The sequence below is a fragment of the Cyanistes caeruleus genome, chromosome 1, assembly GCF_971803275.1.
Source record: "Cyanistes caeruleus chromosome 1, bCyaCae1.hap1.1, whole genome shotgun sequence".
Classification (NCBI taxonomy): Eukaryota; Metazoa; Chordata; class Aves; order Passeriformes; family Paridae; genus Cyanistes; species Cyanistes caeruleus.
The window spans coordinates 127,056,255-127,073,733 of NC_141701.1; the positions used below are offsets into that span (position 1 = coordinate 127,056,255).

A 17,479-nucleotide genomic window follows, 5' to 3' on the forward strand; every position below is an offset into this window, starting at 1 on the left:
GGGTGTGCTGTTCAATTTTAGTTGGCTGTGCTCTCTCAGATGTATGTACAATTCAATAAAGACTTCCTCATCAAACCTGTACATTTCAGTACCATCCCTAACAAGCAAAAAGTGAGAGCTGGAAAAAATTGTCATGCTCACCTTTAGGCTAACTATGGGAAAATTACATCTGTGGCACGATAGATTGTTTATCATTCTACACTGATAAAGGAGGTTAGTCCTTTCTATATTTGTTTTTGGCTTCCATTATTCTCGTACTCATTTGCCTCCCCTTCATTCTGAAGCTTGAACCTTCAAAGCTGGAGTATCTTTGTAAACACCCAGTGGCTATGCTGGGCTCCCTGAGACAGGCTGCACCACACCTTAGTGCCATGCTCTTGGTTTGCATGCAGATACTGAGAACGTGCAAGCTTGCAGCTGAATTGTTTGGATACAGTTTATCTCCTGTCCTTTCTAGTTGTAGTGTAGATAAACTTGAAGCAAAATGAATGCCCTTAAATGTCATTTTAAAGATAAATCTGTCAAAAGAAAAGGAGAGTGGGAAGAAGGAAAGTTCAATAAGAACTTACAATGACATAACAATAACAAACTGTTGTTATACATGTACCAATATAAGAAGTGGCTAACCTGTGCAAGCTTTGCTTGAATATCTTATTTCTTACAAGTTAAAGCTTCTGTGGGTAGATGTGAAATAATGAAGATATAATCAAATCTATTGATTAAAAGATCAGAAGGGAAACACTGAGTATATGTGTATGTATTCATTGTAAAGGTCACGGCACGTATGGCTAAGATATATCTGCTGCAGCCTGTCAGGAAAGCTCAGGACCTACAACTCTGTTCTGCTGCTGTCCTCTTGCCTGTTACCACTTCTGGGCACAAGACCATTCTGGCTTGTGTGATGGTGAAGGTGCTGTACCACGTTATAGCATCATCTGCTGTTCCTCTGTCCATTAACATCAGCTGCAAACAGCCCAGCAAACCTAAAGGCGCTGTGGAAATGTGCTGGAGTATTGTTTCAATTTTTTTTAATTCTTTGTTACTTTTGAAAACTCTTGGAGAGCTGAGAAAATGCAAAAAGCTGAGGAAAAGAGAAAAAACAAATATGAAGCTGGCCTTTGAAATAAGAACAGACTTGGCAGTTGCCATCCTTGGAAACTAAATTTCTGTTTCTGGTAAAAATGATGTGAAAAGGAAATCTGTAGGCATTTAGAAGCTAGCAAACTGAAGAGCAAGTAAATACAAAGGTTTATAAATAACATTACACGTTGGCGTTTTTTATATTTTTGCATTTTTAGTCAAATTGTTCTTTTAATGGAAAACAAATTGCAAATCTGTATTCTTGCAGTTCCTTATGAGTGATTACTGGAAAAGTGAATTTAACTTTACTAGAAAAATAAGAGCTCTCAGGAGCTGCGAATTGAGAATATTTTTGCCAAGGAACACTAAACAAAGTTTCAGAGGATCATAGAATTTAAAGATGGAAAACAACTTAAAGATAAACTAAACTCTCCTCCTGCCAGGACAAAATCTGTACATGTGTAATATATTTTCCAAGTTTTTTTTCTATATATAATAAAACAATTCATTTGAAGGTGACCGTTTTAGAAGTTTTATGGTGCTGTTTGTTGGTCAGGTTCTACTTCAATTGTTAAAAGCCAACCAAGAGAAAATATGCTAATGCTATTTGCATCTGCAGATGATATTAAGCTGGAAAGTCTTTTGGTTTTCCAAGAGCAAAGTACACCAGCATCTTAAAGAAAAATGTCTTTGGCCATGGCAGTCACAACAGTGTAAATAAAAGACTCTTAAGTTGTCATAGTTACAAATAGCAGTGTAATTAATGGATGTTTAGAACAGCTAGAGTAGTCACTGTTGACCAACCTTGGGTTTTAAAAATTCACAAAAACAATTCTAAAAAAAAGTTTTAGACAGTCGTCATCTCTGATTTTAGGTGATACTTTCCTATTAAATTTCAACTTCATCTGAAAAACTTAAAGCATGTTTATCTAGAGGTGACAATATAGGCTCCTGCATGTGAGAGGGCACATGTTGGTGTTTGTGCTCTGGAGGTGTCAGAAAGATCAGAGTTGCTTTAGGAGACCATATGCTGGATATGAGATGTGTGGCCCTGTAATGTGAAAAAAGAATGGTGGCCTTCATGTAATACCTGCTAGGAATCTGGGATAGTAAATTCTGTCACATTGATAGATATGATTTTTATCAGTCTTGGTTCAAAATCTTCTTTAAAGAAAAGCCCCCACCTATTCTTTTCAATGATTTTGGTTGCTGCTGCTGCTTGCTAGAAGAATAGGTGAACTTCCAGGAGATGCAGTAATATTCTCTGCAAGGTAGCTGTGTCTCCTCTAAAATTAGTAAGATGGTGTCAAACTGCACTCTGAGATCACATCTTAGTGTTGCAATGTGATAGCAGAGATAGAGATAACAGCCTGCTCTTACGATATGATAAGCAACACCTACACATATCACTTCTTGTGACATGCCTGTGCCATCAGGAGCAGGTTTGGTTTAATTCTGGTAGGGAATAGCAGTTATAGTATGGGTTTTGAAGTCAGGTTTTTTAGTATGAAAGTATATGGTGATGGAAGTGCTATATTTAGTGATTTACCTAGAAAATAGGGTAATGAAAAACAAAGCAAATAAAAAGAGCTCTTCAATCAAAATTGTAGTTGTTTGTGATTATTCCATCTTCTCCTTGTAAAAGCAGATGGAGTTCCAATGCTGAGCATGTTTTCTTTGAGGAATTTCTGCTATAATGTTCTTTCCGGCTTTTCTAGTATCATATTAGTAACATTAAGTGAGAAACCAAAACATTACAAGATATCTCACATACAAAATGCTCAAGCATTTTAAGGTAGTTAGGAAAGATGTACCTCTTCTGAAAACATAACCTTTATCAGAAATGTTCTTCACAGTAAAAGCGTTTTATAGTCTCACAACTTTAAATTACGATTTCAATTACCATTTGTAAGACTCAGAGTACATAATGATACAAAATCAATTATTTTCTGAAGCCATTTCATGTATATTAAATATCACTGATGATTGTTACTGAGTTAAAAGCAAAGTAACAATGTGTGATGGAGGTGCCCTTTTAAAAGCATAAGAGTATGCCACTTAAAAATAGAAACAGACTTCTTGGAACAGATTACATCATCTTTAGAGGTATCGCTTATAGAATATGGTTGCTTCCAGAGATTAATGCTTACCCTTGAGAAATGGTTCATCATCTGTTCAGTTATTTTTATAAAAGAAGAGATTGAGGTGATGCTCTGAAAAATGGCTTTAAAGTAAAATAAAATTATTCTGCTAATTAGTCTGCTAGACTGCAGATACAGTATAGTTTTTTTAATAGCCTTGTTTCATGTAACCTTGCTGAAATTAAAAAAGGTAAATTTGGGTTATTTGTACATTTTCAGACTTGTTTACATTTTGAGAAAAGATAGGCAGACACATCAGACACATCCTAAAAATTTCTGTTAACCTAAATAGCAGAATATAAAATGTTTCAACAGAGTACAACAAATACTCAAAAAAAAAAAAAAAAAAATCAGTGATTTAAGTCTTAACTTTTATGTAATAATTGGCTTTGGTCCCAGTATTAAAAAGATTCTCAAATGGGGTGCATTAAAAATTAAGCTCCAGGAATTTTCTCATGTCTAATAATTATAGAAATGTGTAAATAATAAATTTAATATTGGATTTAAAAAAATAGTAACAACAGAACACTATTTTCTGAAATATTATTCTGAAAATGGAAAAGAAAATATGATTGCCTAGACAATTTCTATTGCTTACATGAAAACTCAAACCCTGCAAGCTGGTCTATGTAGGCAAAGCCTGTTACCCATGTGGATCATTTTGTGAATTCAGAACCTAAATGAAGTGTAAAAAATATGACCAGAGTAGGCTGTGAAAAGAGAAATGAGATTTGGAAAATTCCCTCAGCCTTAATAATCTGAAAAGGCTAGGAGGACAGCTAAGAAATATTTTTTAAAAATAAATTAAATACAGATGTGACTGAACTGAGAATTCTGCAGAAGTGAAGAATAAACAGGAAGGGGAATACAGCTGTTGGGGAAAACATTGTTTACACAAGAGAACCAAGTTTTTCTATGGTCGCCACTGCCCAGGAATTCTTATACTTTCCTAAAATGCTTGGGCACATGCATAACATAGTCCATCTGCTTTTACTTCATAAGGCCTTTGCTGTTCAGTTGTGTGTTGCATAGGCTCTGAATGATTAAAAAGCTGCTATGTTTGATTTTTCTCCTTCACGTAATGAAACCAAATTAGATAGGATTAAAAAAACCCCAACAAACAAAAGGTACTGTTCTAACCAAAATAAAGGCAAATATACCACCATCCCTGATTTGGGGTTCTGCCTGAACCCTGCTTAGATTTCAAATGTTATTTCATCTGTAATAGCACATTGTGGAGTCTGAAGAGCACCACAAAAGAATTGGGGTTTTTTTTTATAGATTTGTACTCTTTCAAAAAAGAGTTTGTATCTTGACAAAATATAATTGAATTGTTTTGATGGAAACAAGCCATGCTTTTTGATACATTAAATGCCAACCAGGAATAGCAATAATAATGCATGGGATTATTTACAACAGACTTTGTGTTAGAAATGAATCATGATTACTAGTGGGTGCCATTTTATATTCAGTGCTGAAAGGTTAAATAGAAAATGAAACACAAAACCTCAACTTTACAAGACTTCTGCATTAGCTCCGTAATCAGGGTGGCTTTGCACTCAGGACAGTGAGGGCATCTGGAGACTGAATATTAAAGGAACTTGGTAATCATGTTGATTTTGTTAAAGGTATCTTTCTTAAACTGTTGATGTCACATTTAGCTAGAATTTGCAACATTTGTCAGTGCCATTCCCTGGCAGTTTGTACATCTGTTCATCCCACTGCCCTTTGCAGTGGCTAAGGGGATCATACAGGCCAGCTCACTGTTTTACAGTGAGCTTTCAATGGGGATATTGTTACTGCACCTGAATTTGAGCCTTCCAAGTCCCTTTACCTAATTCCAGCTTACTCATTCCTCCCATCTGCCTGCTCAGAGGAGACCCAGATTCAAGTAACAATCTTGCTCAGGCCTTGAAGAATTTTATTTGGAGCAAAGAAATTAAAAATATGAATTATACTTTTTCCCTGAGTACACTGTACCTGAAGGAGTCAAGGAGACCTCCAAATTACCTGCGTTATCTGAGATAAACTGAACTGTATTATTACTAGATGAATACAGTCATGGCCATAGTAGACATGTTAATTTTATGCTATATTACGATTTTATTTTTATCACCTCTGGTCTTCAGTGTTCAGAATCAGTAATTAACTGTCTCAGTTTCCTGCATGGGCTAATTGCTCTCCACTTGCCAGTATTCCTCCCTGTACCATGTGTGGCAACCATCTTTTGCTCTCAGGTTGTCTAATGTGATTAACACAGTTGAGTAATGATAAGTTCAGCAGTTCTCAGCACTTGTAACACTTAGTCCAGGTTATGCATGCTTTAGAGTTGTATATGATCTTTCAGACCTGAAAGATCATATTACTTCTTCATTTTTGCCATTTGTCTTGGTTGGCCTGCTTCTTGATACAAATCTTTGCAATAATTTTTAGCAACTTACAGACTTGGATCATACTAATAAAATGCGACTCTTTGTTTTCAGACTATATATAGTTATTTGCATATGTGCAAAGAACTGTTGAGTTTTTATGAACTCCCTTATAATCATTTCAGGAGAGGAGAGTTCAGTAGTCCTAAGTTTTCAGGACTATCCATATTCTTCCCTAAAGAGGATGTGTGTCCAGGCGTGAAAATATGCGCCTGTTTGCAGATTGGAAGGGTGTGTCCAGGCACGCTGTGGTGGTAATGACTCCTGTCTGCAGACTGACAGACGTGTGTTCCCTACTGGAAATACATTTGGGGATCATAATGTAAAAATCTATCCCCAAACTCTGACATAATGCTGCTTAGATGAATATAATTTTCTATTCAATGTAAGAGTCTGCGGATCATGAATATTTTCTTTGTACGTCCTTGCTTCAAGGTCCCTGCTAGTGTCAACAAGTGTTTTTTGGTCTTTGTTTCCTTTCAGCCTAGTAAACCACACATTCTGGGTCGCACCAGTACTGAAACTTGTTACCAGCAGAAAGCTGAAGCATGCATTTAAAAGGCTTCTTAAAGTAGAAAAAAACCAAATGTTTTAACAAGGCTGGAAGTTATATATTTACCACTTTCCTTTCATTTAAATTGTCATTTCATGTTTGTTCCCTTTTTTAAATAATTTGCATATTGATCCAACTGTAGAAATGAATACAATAGCTGTGAGGAAGCCATCCATATTGATAGTTTCAGTAGCACGATGTGTTCTCTGCTCACTGATAATCTGAGAGTCAGATTATCTGACTCTGAGATTCTGACTTCTGAGAGCCAGAAGGTATAAGCTCTGAGACGTGGAGCTGCTTTCATACACGGTTTATGCCTGTAACGACCCTGTGTGAATGGGTTGGGAGGAGAGGCTGTGTGCACTCCAGCTCTCAGCTGTCCCATATCTCACTGCATTAGAACTCCCTCCTTTGATGCAGTTTGAAGTTAAACATATTGACCATAAGTAGTTTCTCTTTATACTGGATGAAAGAGGAGGAGAGGCCTCATGCAGCCAGCAGTAGTGTCAGCTGGGATGCTGCTACTGGCTGTATCCCTTTATTTCCCCTTGAACCTTTCTTGGGAACACAAGCTACAACTTTCTGGATCAAAGCTGCTGAGGCCAGGTTCTATCCTGCATGACGTCTGGACATATTCATTTGGAATTGATTTATTCCTGCACAGGCAGGAGATAGAGAAGTTGCTTGGCAACATGTAAGGAGTGTGGGGCTATGTATTTGAAGAGTAGGGGAAGATTTTCGGAAAGGAAAAGCCAGAAGTATTTATGACCTGTTTTCTTGGGAAGATGCATGGCTGTGCAGAGATGCTGCTTTTCTGAAGAGTGATGCCTAGATGAAGATGAAGTGGTGCAGAACTCTGTGTAACTGTGTTTTGAGCATAGCATCTATCTGTTTAGCTTTAATATGTATTTTCCCAAACTTAAATTCAAGTAAACCACTCCTGTTTTGAAATAAGTCTTGTGTAAACACACTTAGCATCAGTTTAATTCAAATTTTTTTGTTAAAGCAGCTTAGCTAACCTGCAGTAAAGTAACATATCTCCATTTCTTGGTCTGTGAGCTCAAAAGCTCTTGAATGTTTTGAAATGAGGTGACTCAGAAATGTGTTTTTGCTTTGCCTGAATTTTTATGTTGTGATGTGATCATAATTTCTATAATGCCTCTGAGTGCAGTTCTGAAAAATTGAAGATTGTTGTTGCTTTCATCTTCTTAAATTTAACAGACCTTCCTTCATTTTACGGAAAATAGTGCTTGGAATTACAGAAGCAGTCCACATCATGTGTTTGAGAGTCAGTTGCACACTGTATTTGATAGAACTTTTTTTAAGCTAATGTATTTTCTGTGAATATTTCTTTGTATATTTTGTTGTAATTGTTTTATTTTAAGCAATTGGATTCACATTCTGGGTCTGCACTGTGTGTTCTGTTTGTGAAAGTTGTTGTGAGGCTTTAAGCTAAAGACTTTGGTTTTTGGCTGGGTGAGCTTGCTGGACTGTGGATGTAATTTTGATCAGGGCTGTGTCCAGCTGCTGGGTAAGTGGAAAGGATTCTGCAGAGGCGTTGCTCACCCAAAATGACACACTGTGTCTGCCTCCACTCGGCCATGCTAGAGGGGAGAAAATCGGGAAGGAGGAGGAAAATACCACCTTAATTCTTGGTAATTCCATAGAAAAATAACTTCAGAGGTTTTTTGTTGCTGTTGGGCTGTACCTTTCAACCTGTGGTGTTTAAGGCTTTTTTCCAATGAAGGGACTAAATTACTTTTTAATAATGGAGGAGGAAGTGTATTTCTTTTGCTTCAGGGCAGCTGTTCAGAATGTTTTTATTTAGTATAGAGCACTGTATTACTTGCCACAAATAGTTTTCATGGCTCAGAGAAAATTAATTTGTATGTAACAAAACTTTGCTGCTGCTAAGCGGTGTTTGGATCCATGTCTTTGCTCTTTTATAGTACTGACAGTAGGGAAGAAAATATGTCAGATTGCATCAAAAAAGGTTAAAACAGGCAAGGAAAAAAACACATTCTCTTGAGACATATAGAATTAGTACATCTTGTTGATTGAATAGCAGAACAACTTTTTTTCATATGAATTTAGAGTACATGTAGTTGATGGGTCTGTTCTGATGAAATGCCTAATCCAGAAGCAAGGCTGTTTCATGAATATTTATTTTTAACAAACTGCCCTCTAAAAAATAGAGGGAAAAATTAGTTAGATATACATTTTTCCACGTTTCATGTAGACAAGAGCACTGTTTAGTATTCTAGTCCTCACCTAAATATCATGACTAAATATTTCACTTGGCAGACAACCCTCTGGGACTTGAAAGAAGAGAGGAGGTTTGTGGTGGATGGTGAAAGACAAGCTAGGCTTGTCCAGGTAAATCCTATAAGTTTTGGCAATTGATTTCCAAAATTCAAAGCTCAGGTCTTAATGTATATGTAGACTTTTTAGAAGGCAATACAAAATTTTTTGAAAGGACTGAGATCTGATCTTCTTTCCATACTGCAACTTTTATTGTAGAAATGTTGGAGCACCTCAGAACTGCCCCCATCCCTTCTCCAGGTGAATCTGTGTGAATGTAAAGCTAACAATCTGTCATACAGTTACAATATGTGAAACATTTCCATGTGATTTCTGCTACTTAAGCATGTTTGGGTATAGGCAGTGCTTGAATGCACTCTGGCACTCTTAACAGTTATAAAATTATGTAAGTCATGATTTTGAATTTTTGTAGTGGAAAATCTGAAGTTACACAGGTGTTATGTTGGAAAGGCTCATTTGAAGTATCTGTGTTACCTTAGACCACAGAATAGAGAGTTCTTCTGACATAAGAAGATGCTGTGCAGGTCTGAATCCAGAAGAAAATTCTCAAACTCCCCTTAACCTGCAAATGTGCCTCAGGATTACTTTATTCTTCAGACAAAAATCCTCTGTCTGTGCATCATCTTTCTTCATTGGTGTCCAATGGTAGCAACTAGGGAGTTGCACAGAGCAAATACACAGTGGTGTTTTCTTTTAGTACTGTGACCAGCGGAGACATCACAGGACATGGGGTTTGTTTTCCTGTAGAATTGTCCAGTTGCCTTTTGAACCAATATAAATTCTGGCAATGCCCAATGCATGGCTGTGATCAAAGACCTGGCCTGCAGACACAGATGCTGTGTTAAGATCCCCTTGCCCCATGCTGTATTCAAATGGCTTATTCAGTATAATGCCCTCTGGTTCCTGTGTTGTTGGCTGAAGTCTCATCTTTTACAAGTTTTGTATCTGTGGTATGATGGCCTTCCATCATACTCCTCCTTATTATTTTTTTTTTTTTTTCCTGGCAAACTCTCATCTATCATTTTTACAGAAACTAATTTACATATTTGGTCAGATGTTTTGTTGTTGCCTTCCCTTTTTTCCCCCATTGCTAAGCCTGAACTGATCTGTGTTTGCAGATCCAACTTGGCTTTTGGTTGAAGAAAAATACGGAGTGAAAAGTCATGTCCCTGTATAATATTTATGGAATCACATGTGTAAAGTGTGAGGAGGTTCTCATTTTTCCCTATCCTTAAAGAGACACAAGAGAGTTGAAAAAGGTACATTATGAAACAGCAGGAATAAACACAAGGCTATGAAGGAAGTGAGACACTAGGAAAAAAAAGAAAGAAAGGAGTAAGATAAATGTCTATATGTTTGCATAAAGGAGAGAGCTATTCAATTTCTGTGATAGCCATCACTGAATATATCAGAAGATGGTACAACCAACCTTTGTTTTTTGGAGGGGAAAAAAGGAATATTCAAGCCAGCCATAACCTTATATCCTCACAGGGTTCAGAAAATTGCTCACATCTGCTGACTGTCAGTGGTTGTGAAGCAAGCAGTTCTGGCCATGGTTTACTCATTACTGCCAGGCTGGAGTTGCATGGTGTGTGAGCCAACAGGCTGAAGGCTGTAAAATTTTTACAGACCAAATACTGAAAAACTGAAGAGGGAAATGTGGCATAAATGTGACACAAAGACCAAATTTCATACACTACTGAAAAAAAAAATCCACAGAGAAGTCCTGGTGTATATCCATGGTCTGGTGCTTTGGTAGATATTTATATATCTTTTCGAAAAAATCCTTTGTTGGGATTTAAAAATAATAGTAGTTAATTCAGTGTATTCAATATATTTTCTTACCTTAGATTTTTCTGTTGCTGTTAAAGTAAAAATTGCAGCAAAGCTCATTAAGCATGTTGTTCTATAACATGGCATTCTCTTTGACCTGGACCACAGACGTGAATTTCAAACAGGAAGAAAAACATGCCTCTGACCCAAAGTAATGAGATGATAATAACAGAGCTAGAAATTAGGGCAAAGTTACATAGGCAGGAGAAAATAAAAGTGTGAAGCTCTATGGTCAAAGAAGAGAACAGAGAGTGGTAGTCGTGCTTCATCTGTGATATAATTGTATCCTGAGCACAAAGACCTCATCTTCAGTGACTGGAGATAAAAACAACAAAACTGTATGTTTGAAGTTCTAGATTAAAGAGTTATTTCATGTATTTAATCACAATTTCATCACTTTTGTATATTTAATTCTTTCCTCTCAGCAGCAAACTGCTAATTGCAGCTCTACAACTACAGGTGAAAGCTTTTTGCAAGAGTTTTTGTGAAGATCTTGTGTAAATATGAAGCTTATGTAGCTTATAAATATGTAGCTTAGCTGAAAGCCAGTGCTGTCTCTTGGTGCAGTTAGAGCAAGCACAGATCACAGTCCACATCACTGGATTGAAAACCTGGAGGGGAGAGTATCAAAAAGTATAAGATGTAATACGGGGACCAGGGGAAAGAAGCTGCTTAAGATGTGTTCCTAAGTCAGCCTGTCTCATTTAACAAAGACAAGATGAAAAGTTTGTTAGACCACAATACATAAGCTGCTGAGACTTTTCATCAGGAGTTTATCAAGAATCGTGGCGTGGAAGCTTATACTGGATGAATTATAAAGGTAAATAAGGCACACATTCAAATACTTATGGTTATTATTAGCAATAGAAGAAATCCTTTTCTGGGTGTCATTTAGATGAGGATTTATCAAAAAACTTCAGACATGTTCTCTGTAGATGTCTGCATCTAAATTGATCAATGAGAGTTCTCTTTATAGTCCAGTGGAGAGAAACAGGGTAATAGGAAGTGAATTCTAGCGTCAGTTACTTGTGCTTGCTAGATCTCCATTCACTAACACAGGCCACAAGGTAACAAGGTGGATGTCAAGGCCTGAGCTTGGCACACCTAGTACAATTTTGTGGGTGGAAGGCATGCCTTGGGGTAAGTGCAGAAGTAGTATTTTGTGATACTCATTGCTTATTTGTACTGCCTTTAACCTCTCAGGTGAAATAGACAGCAACTCTCTAGAAAGGTCTTTCTAGACAACCTGGGGAGCTACCCAAAGCTGGCTTAGGCATGAATGACCAACGAGAGAAGTACATGCACAGGGACAAATTATGGTAAAAACTGAGCCAAAATAATGATGAAAATTTTGAAGAGTCATAATGATTGTCCTCAAGAACTGCCATAGACCATGTCCTAATAGGGCATTTGAAAATTACAAAATTGGACAAAATATAATACACTTTTTGGGGCTTCATGAAGTTTAAAATTTTGTCATCCCCAGATATCAAATTTTTCTAATAAAATGTTTTTAACATACTGAAAAAAAATGAATTAAGTAAATTGTAGCACATTTGAATGATAAAGTTTGCATGAAATATGCTGGTTTTGGGGGAATAACATTTTGGTTATAATGTGACTTTTTTACTATTTTTTTCATCAAAGAATTTTTTTTCTCTTCATAGCATAAGGTTTCTTGTAGCGTAAGCATTCTTGTAGCATAAGGAGAGAAAAATACATGTTTAAGTCATGGAGATTTGACGGTTCTGACTAGAATCAAAAATGTCAGTATTAAATGAAAAAAACCCCAACTTTTAATCAGCTTATAGGGACTTTATGGTCGTTCTGTTTGTAGACTGTTGATGTTTCATATTGAGCTTTTGGGCAGAGAAACATGATCCAGTCCCAGTAAATACAGGGAAATGCAGCTCCTGTTATATTAATCCATGTTAAGATGCATTTGTCTATATTTTGTTGTGCAGCAATATAGCATTTCTTCTGCCTTTTTTCTTTTTTTGTCTTAATTTTCTTTTGTGTACTTTAGCACTCTTCTTCTGTTGCTTACACTGAGTTTCAGGAATGTCATGACCAATTAAATCTAAAATCTCTGGGTAATTATGGTAGGTAATATTCTAATAGGTATTTGCAGTCATTTCAGTTGGCATTGATTTCACTGGATTATGTTGGATATCACTGTGTTTTAGTGGAATATTTTATTTGTTTCTCACCATTAATGTTTCAGCCATTAGAAAAATGGCCTTTGGTGGCTTAAAAGTTTCTGTGTTATCTTTTATCTTGTCATAGACTTGCCTTGTTGAAGTCTGTATGTAATGGGAGATTTCTACCACTTTAGGACATCAGAAAGTTGTATCATCTTCCTTTCCAGAATCTTTCTCTCTTGCAGTGCAACTGACCTAATACATCTTTAATTCAACTTTCACTTACTTGCTCTCTCTCCACATGAATTTGCCAATATGTTTAAGGTACCTCAGAACACAAACATAAGTGCTTTTTCAAAGCTGACATACCTGTTGTACTTTTGTGGCAGAAAGGCAGAGAGTATTTTTCATAGAATCATAGGGTGATTTGACTGGTGGTATGACTTCTTCCATAGAAGGTGTTTGGTTGGTTTCCAGATTGAGACTCGTAGACATACAATGGTGATTAAGTCCTTTATATGAATTGCAACATGACTGCAAATTTGCTTAATCAAGCTTAATAGAGTGAGGTGCATAGGGCTTTTGCACAAGTGCAGACGATCATCATTAAGTCCAAAATGGCAAATGTAAGAAATGTGTTACTGGAATTTGATCTGCCCTAAAATTCTTTTAATTCAAATTTCAAGAGTAGTCTAATTTCTTGAACAAATGTGATGTACATCTGCTCAGCTTCAGACTTAAAGATATCATTTGGATCTGTTTATACTGTTCAAGTAGTTTTCCCTTTTAGCTAGATGTGGCTCACTTAAAAAATTTCATCTCCTAAAATTAATTCCTACCAGTGTTTCTCATCAGAGTGTAAATGAAGATTTTAATAACCAACCTTGAAGCAGACGAACAGAAGTATGCCCACCCTCTTTAACCATTGTTTTTATGTGTTATTCTTAAAAAATGATGGAGCAGAGATTAATGAATGCTATAAATACTATTCCAACCCAAGGGAACAAGTTGAGTCAAAGTATAGTCTGCAAAATGTAGAACATACCAAAGCACACAGAAATCAGGTTTCATACTACACAAGGCATTGGAAGTCTGTACCTTGTATGTGGAAAAGTTTAGTTACAGGCATTATTTTGTATAAAACAGTACTTTTTCTGCTCTCTGACTGTGCATCATCAGTCTTGAATTAAGAAGAAAGGGAAAAATAAACCAGTAAGTACTTAGTTATGCTTATGCAAAAGTGTCATGGGTGTTCCTTATCAAAACACCACTCAAAGTATGAAATTACTAGAATTTGTGGGAACTGAGAATCTAGTTCCTTATGTTTTCTGTGCCATATGCTGAAATGCTGTAAGTTGTGTTCTATGGTAAATACTTTGTCCTCAAACTACAGTTTGATTTCATTTTCATGTAGTCTTTGCAATGATCCGGTATGCCAGAAGGTGCTATACTTACTTAATGCAAAGATCTGCACTGATTCCATCTGCTGGTAGAGTTTACCCAGAGCCCTGAACAGGAGGGTTTACTATATTCCAGGCATTTTCCCCCTTGGTTTATTTATCCCCCTCCTTCCAGCCTATACTCACACTGTGCATGCTTTTCAGATCAAGTAAGTGAGAGGCTGGGTGACAAATTAGACTAAAAGCATCTGTTTCTCCTTCTATGCTGAAAATGCTGAGACAAAAATATACTGTATGTAAAGTGAGTTAGTACATTTATCCAACATAATTTTGGAGATGATGCTTCACTAGCTGAATTGTCCCTGAAATTAGGCTACTACTGAAAATACATTTTGCATTTTATAGAAGATTGAAAGAAAGTAGCAACACAGATGTACAGTAGACAACATAAAGACTCCTTGAAAGTACATGGCAAATCTGTATTTTAGTAAATGCACATATTGAATAGAGTTTCTTAACTGGGTCACAGGATTTTTTTATTTTTTTTTTAATGTTAGCATGCTTGAAGATTAAAACTTTTCTGTTCGAATAAAGTTCTCCAGCATACCTGCTGGAAAGCAGCTCTGTGGAGAAGGACCTGGGGGTACTGATGGATAACAAGCTGTCCATGAGCCAGCAATGCCCTTGTGACCAAGAATGTCAATGGTATCCTGGTGCTCAGTAGGCAAAGCATTGCCAGCAAGTCCAGGGAGATGATCCTGCCCCTCTACTCTGCCCTAGTGAGGCCACACCTGGAGTGCTGTGTCCAGTTCTGGGCTCCTCAGTGAAAAAGAGACATGGAGCTCCTGGACTGGGTCCAGTGGAGGGTGACAAAGGTGATTTAGGGACTGGAGCATCTCTCTTACAAGGAAAGGCTAGAGGGAGCTGGGCCTGTTCAGACTCTGGAAGAGGTGACTGAGAAAGGACCCTGTCAATGTCTCTAAGTATTTGAAAGGAGGGTGCCAAGAGGATGGACCAGGCTCTTCTCAGTGGTGCCAAGCAACAGGACAAAAGGCATCAGGCAGAAACTGATGCACAGGAAATTCCACCTGAACATGAGGAAGAACTTCTTTACTGTGTAGGTGACCATGCACTGGAACAGGTTGCCCAGAGAGGTTTTGGACTCTCTGTCACTGGAGATATTCACAACCTGGACGCAATCCTGTGCCGTGTGCTCTGGGTTTGCCCTGCCACAGCAGGAGGTTGAACCAGAGGATCCACTGTGGTCCTTTCCAACCTGATTCATTTTGTGATACTGCTTAGGAAACTGTGTTAGCAAGTATTTGCCCTTACAATCAAGCATTCTAGAATCTGATTTTTGAGCCCTCGGGATTTAGGATTGTAACATTTCAGTCCTTTGAATTTATTTCAGGTTTGTCTAGCATCTTGTAGTTCATCAAACTGTTGATTGAATAAGATACTGCTTTCCAAATTTACGTTTTCTTGTGTGCTCTTTATGAAAATTGTACTTAGGTGTTCAAATTAAAAGCAAGTTGGTCCTGGTTGCTGCTTAGAAAAAGACAAAGAGTAATGATCTTTTTTATGTCAGGAGTACCGTAAAATTTTCTTGTATAATAAAAAATTTTATATAAATTTTACATCTAGCACCTGTAGTTTCAGATGCTTAGAAGCTTGTTCATCATCAAATGTTCAGGCTGTGTTTGGATCAAGCTGGTTCTCCTTGGGTCAATAAAATCCTGACAGTTTTCAGACCAGGATTTTCAAGAAATTTTCTATGTTCAGCTTTAATAAACTTAAATATATGAATAAAAATTTTCAGTACTGAGACCACAATGAGGTCCTGTTTCTCATGTCTTAGAGAGTAATTGCAGAGAAAGGAGAAGAAGATTAGTATGTATTATAAAAGCTTTCCCTTGAGCAGAGAACCAAAGGTTCATTCTGATAACTTGTGTGGTATTAAGTAGATTATGCTTTGTAAGCACTAAGGTTTTATACCTAATTCCTGAAGCCAACAAGTAATCTTAAAAGATGTCTAATAATAATTTCAATTGAAAATGCATTTATTGGCACAGATAAAAAGCTAAATGTCACGCTGATGTAGTGTATGGAGTTCTTCCTTGGTTGTCCTGCACTTACTGCTGAAAAAAGGATACTTCTGCTTAGTAAACTTTCAAAATACCAGAGAAACCTAAAAGCATCCTTAATTTAATAGTTTTTGTAATATCACATCTTTCCTGGTTGGCAAGAGAAGTGTGTAGCATTTGGTAACGCAGCATTAAATATCTTGAATCATCTGTATGAGCATGATAAACGTAAGGTAAGGGTTTGTATTCCACACTGTGTTGTGGATCACCTCTTTATCTTTATGAATGCTTTAGTTTTTAAAAGAGACTAATTACATGTTCAGTTAAGATAAATGCCGACCTTGTTCTTTGCTAAACATCTCTGAAGAATGTATGCAGGAAAACTGCAACTCAAACTTCACAGGTGCTTTTGTTTTATGGATTTTTTTTGAGGTGGAGTAGGAATTCATAATTACATTTGGTATTTTTTTTTTTTTTTTTTTTTTTTTTTTTAATTGTGGCTCACCATCTCTGGCAGAGTATTTATAGTCCCCAGAACTAACATTCTTTGCTTTCTTGGACTTTCAGTCTACAAAGCCACAGTTCTTCTTACTGTGCTTTCACCAGTGCTGTGATATACCAAGTAGGAAGGGGATTCTGTTCTCAGCTGCACCACTGTAAAATATAGTTATGTTTGTGACACTTTTCCATTTACATCAGTTGAATTTCTCTGGATTTTCATAGCTGTAACTGAGATTAGTTTTTTCAAAACCCTACAACATCTCTTACTTAAATCCCTACCCATTGCAGTAATTCTTTATGGAAAAAGATGTGTGTAATCCTGTATTTGGATTTCAGTTAGAAGTTCCTTTTTGCACAGGCCCCATGATTTTCTTCACACTGAAGTTGTAACTGTGCTCTCAGGCACTTTGCAGCTAAAGGAAATAAAGGATTTGAGGACCTAACACTGGACAAATGTCTTTATCCAGCACTGGGTAAAGCTTCTACACTTCTCCTGCCACTGCTCCTGTCTTGCTCTAGTGCTGCTCAGTTTTGGAGGTCCATGAGCTCTTTACCCACATGCTGTTTTGACTAGACAGCTGTGCCTGTCTATGATGGCACTCCTGGCATGGATATCATGGTGCCTTGCTTGGGCCTCCATCAGGCACAAGCTAGAAGTATAGCAGCCCTTGGGGATCCCAAACTAAGGGGCAGCCTCAGCTCATGCTAGTGTAACTCTGACTCAGTGTAGGGCTTTTCATGAAATCCCATACCTTACAGTAAATATCTTGGTAGTAGATGCTTCTTGCTTTTTGTATCATAGCTTATAGCATTTGTTGTGCTTGCCTAAGAAGTGGAAGCCATTGGAGCCATTTTCTCCTTCCTGAGGAAATTCAGATCTGTCTCTACCTCACTAAAACATCTCCTAACTACCTAAGAAGTCTTCCATCTTCTGGAGACACCTCTTTTTTTAAAAAAAAACAACTCTTCAACATGCAAAGACAACAAGCAAGTCA

At 37.1% G+C, this 17,479-nt stretch overlaps 1 protein-coding gene across 50 annotated transcripts in view; it reads left to right on the forward strand.

Moving 5' to 3' along the window:
- Positions 1–17,479, forward strand: part of ICA1 (islet cell autoantigen 1) — a 65,999-nt gene that overhangs the window by 22,953 nt on the left and 25,567 nt on the right. The window lies entirely within an intron of this gene.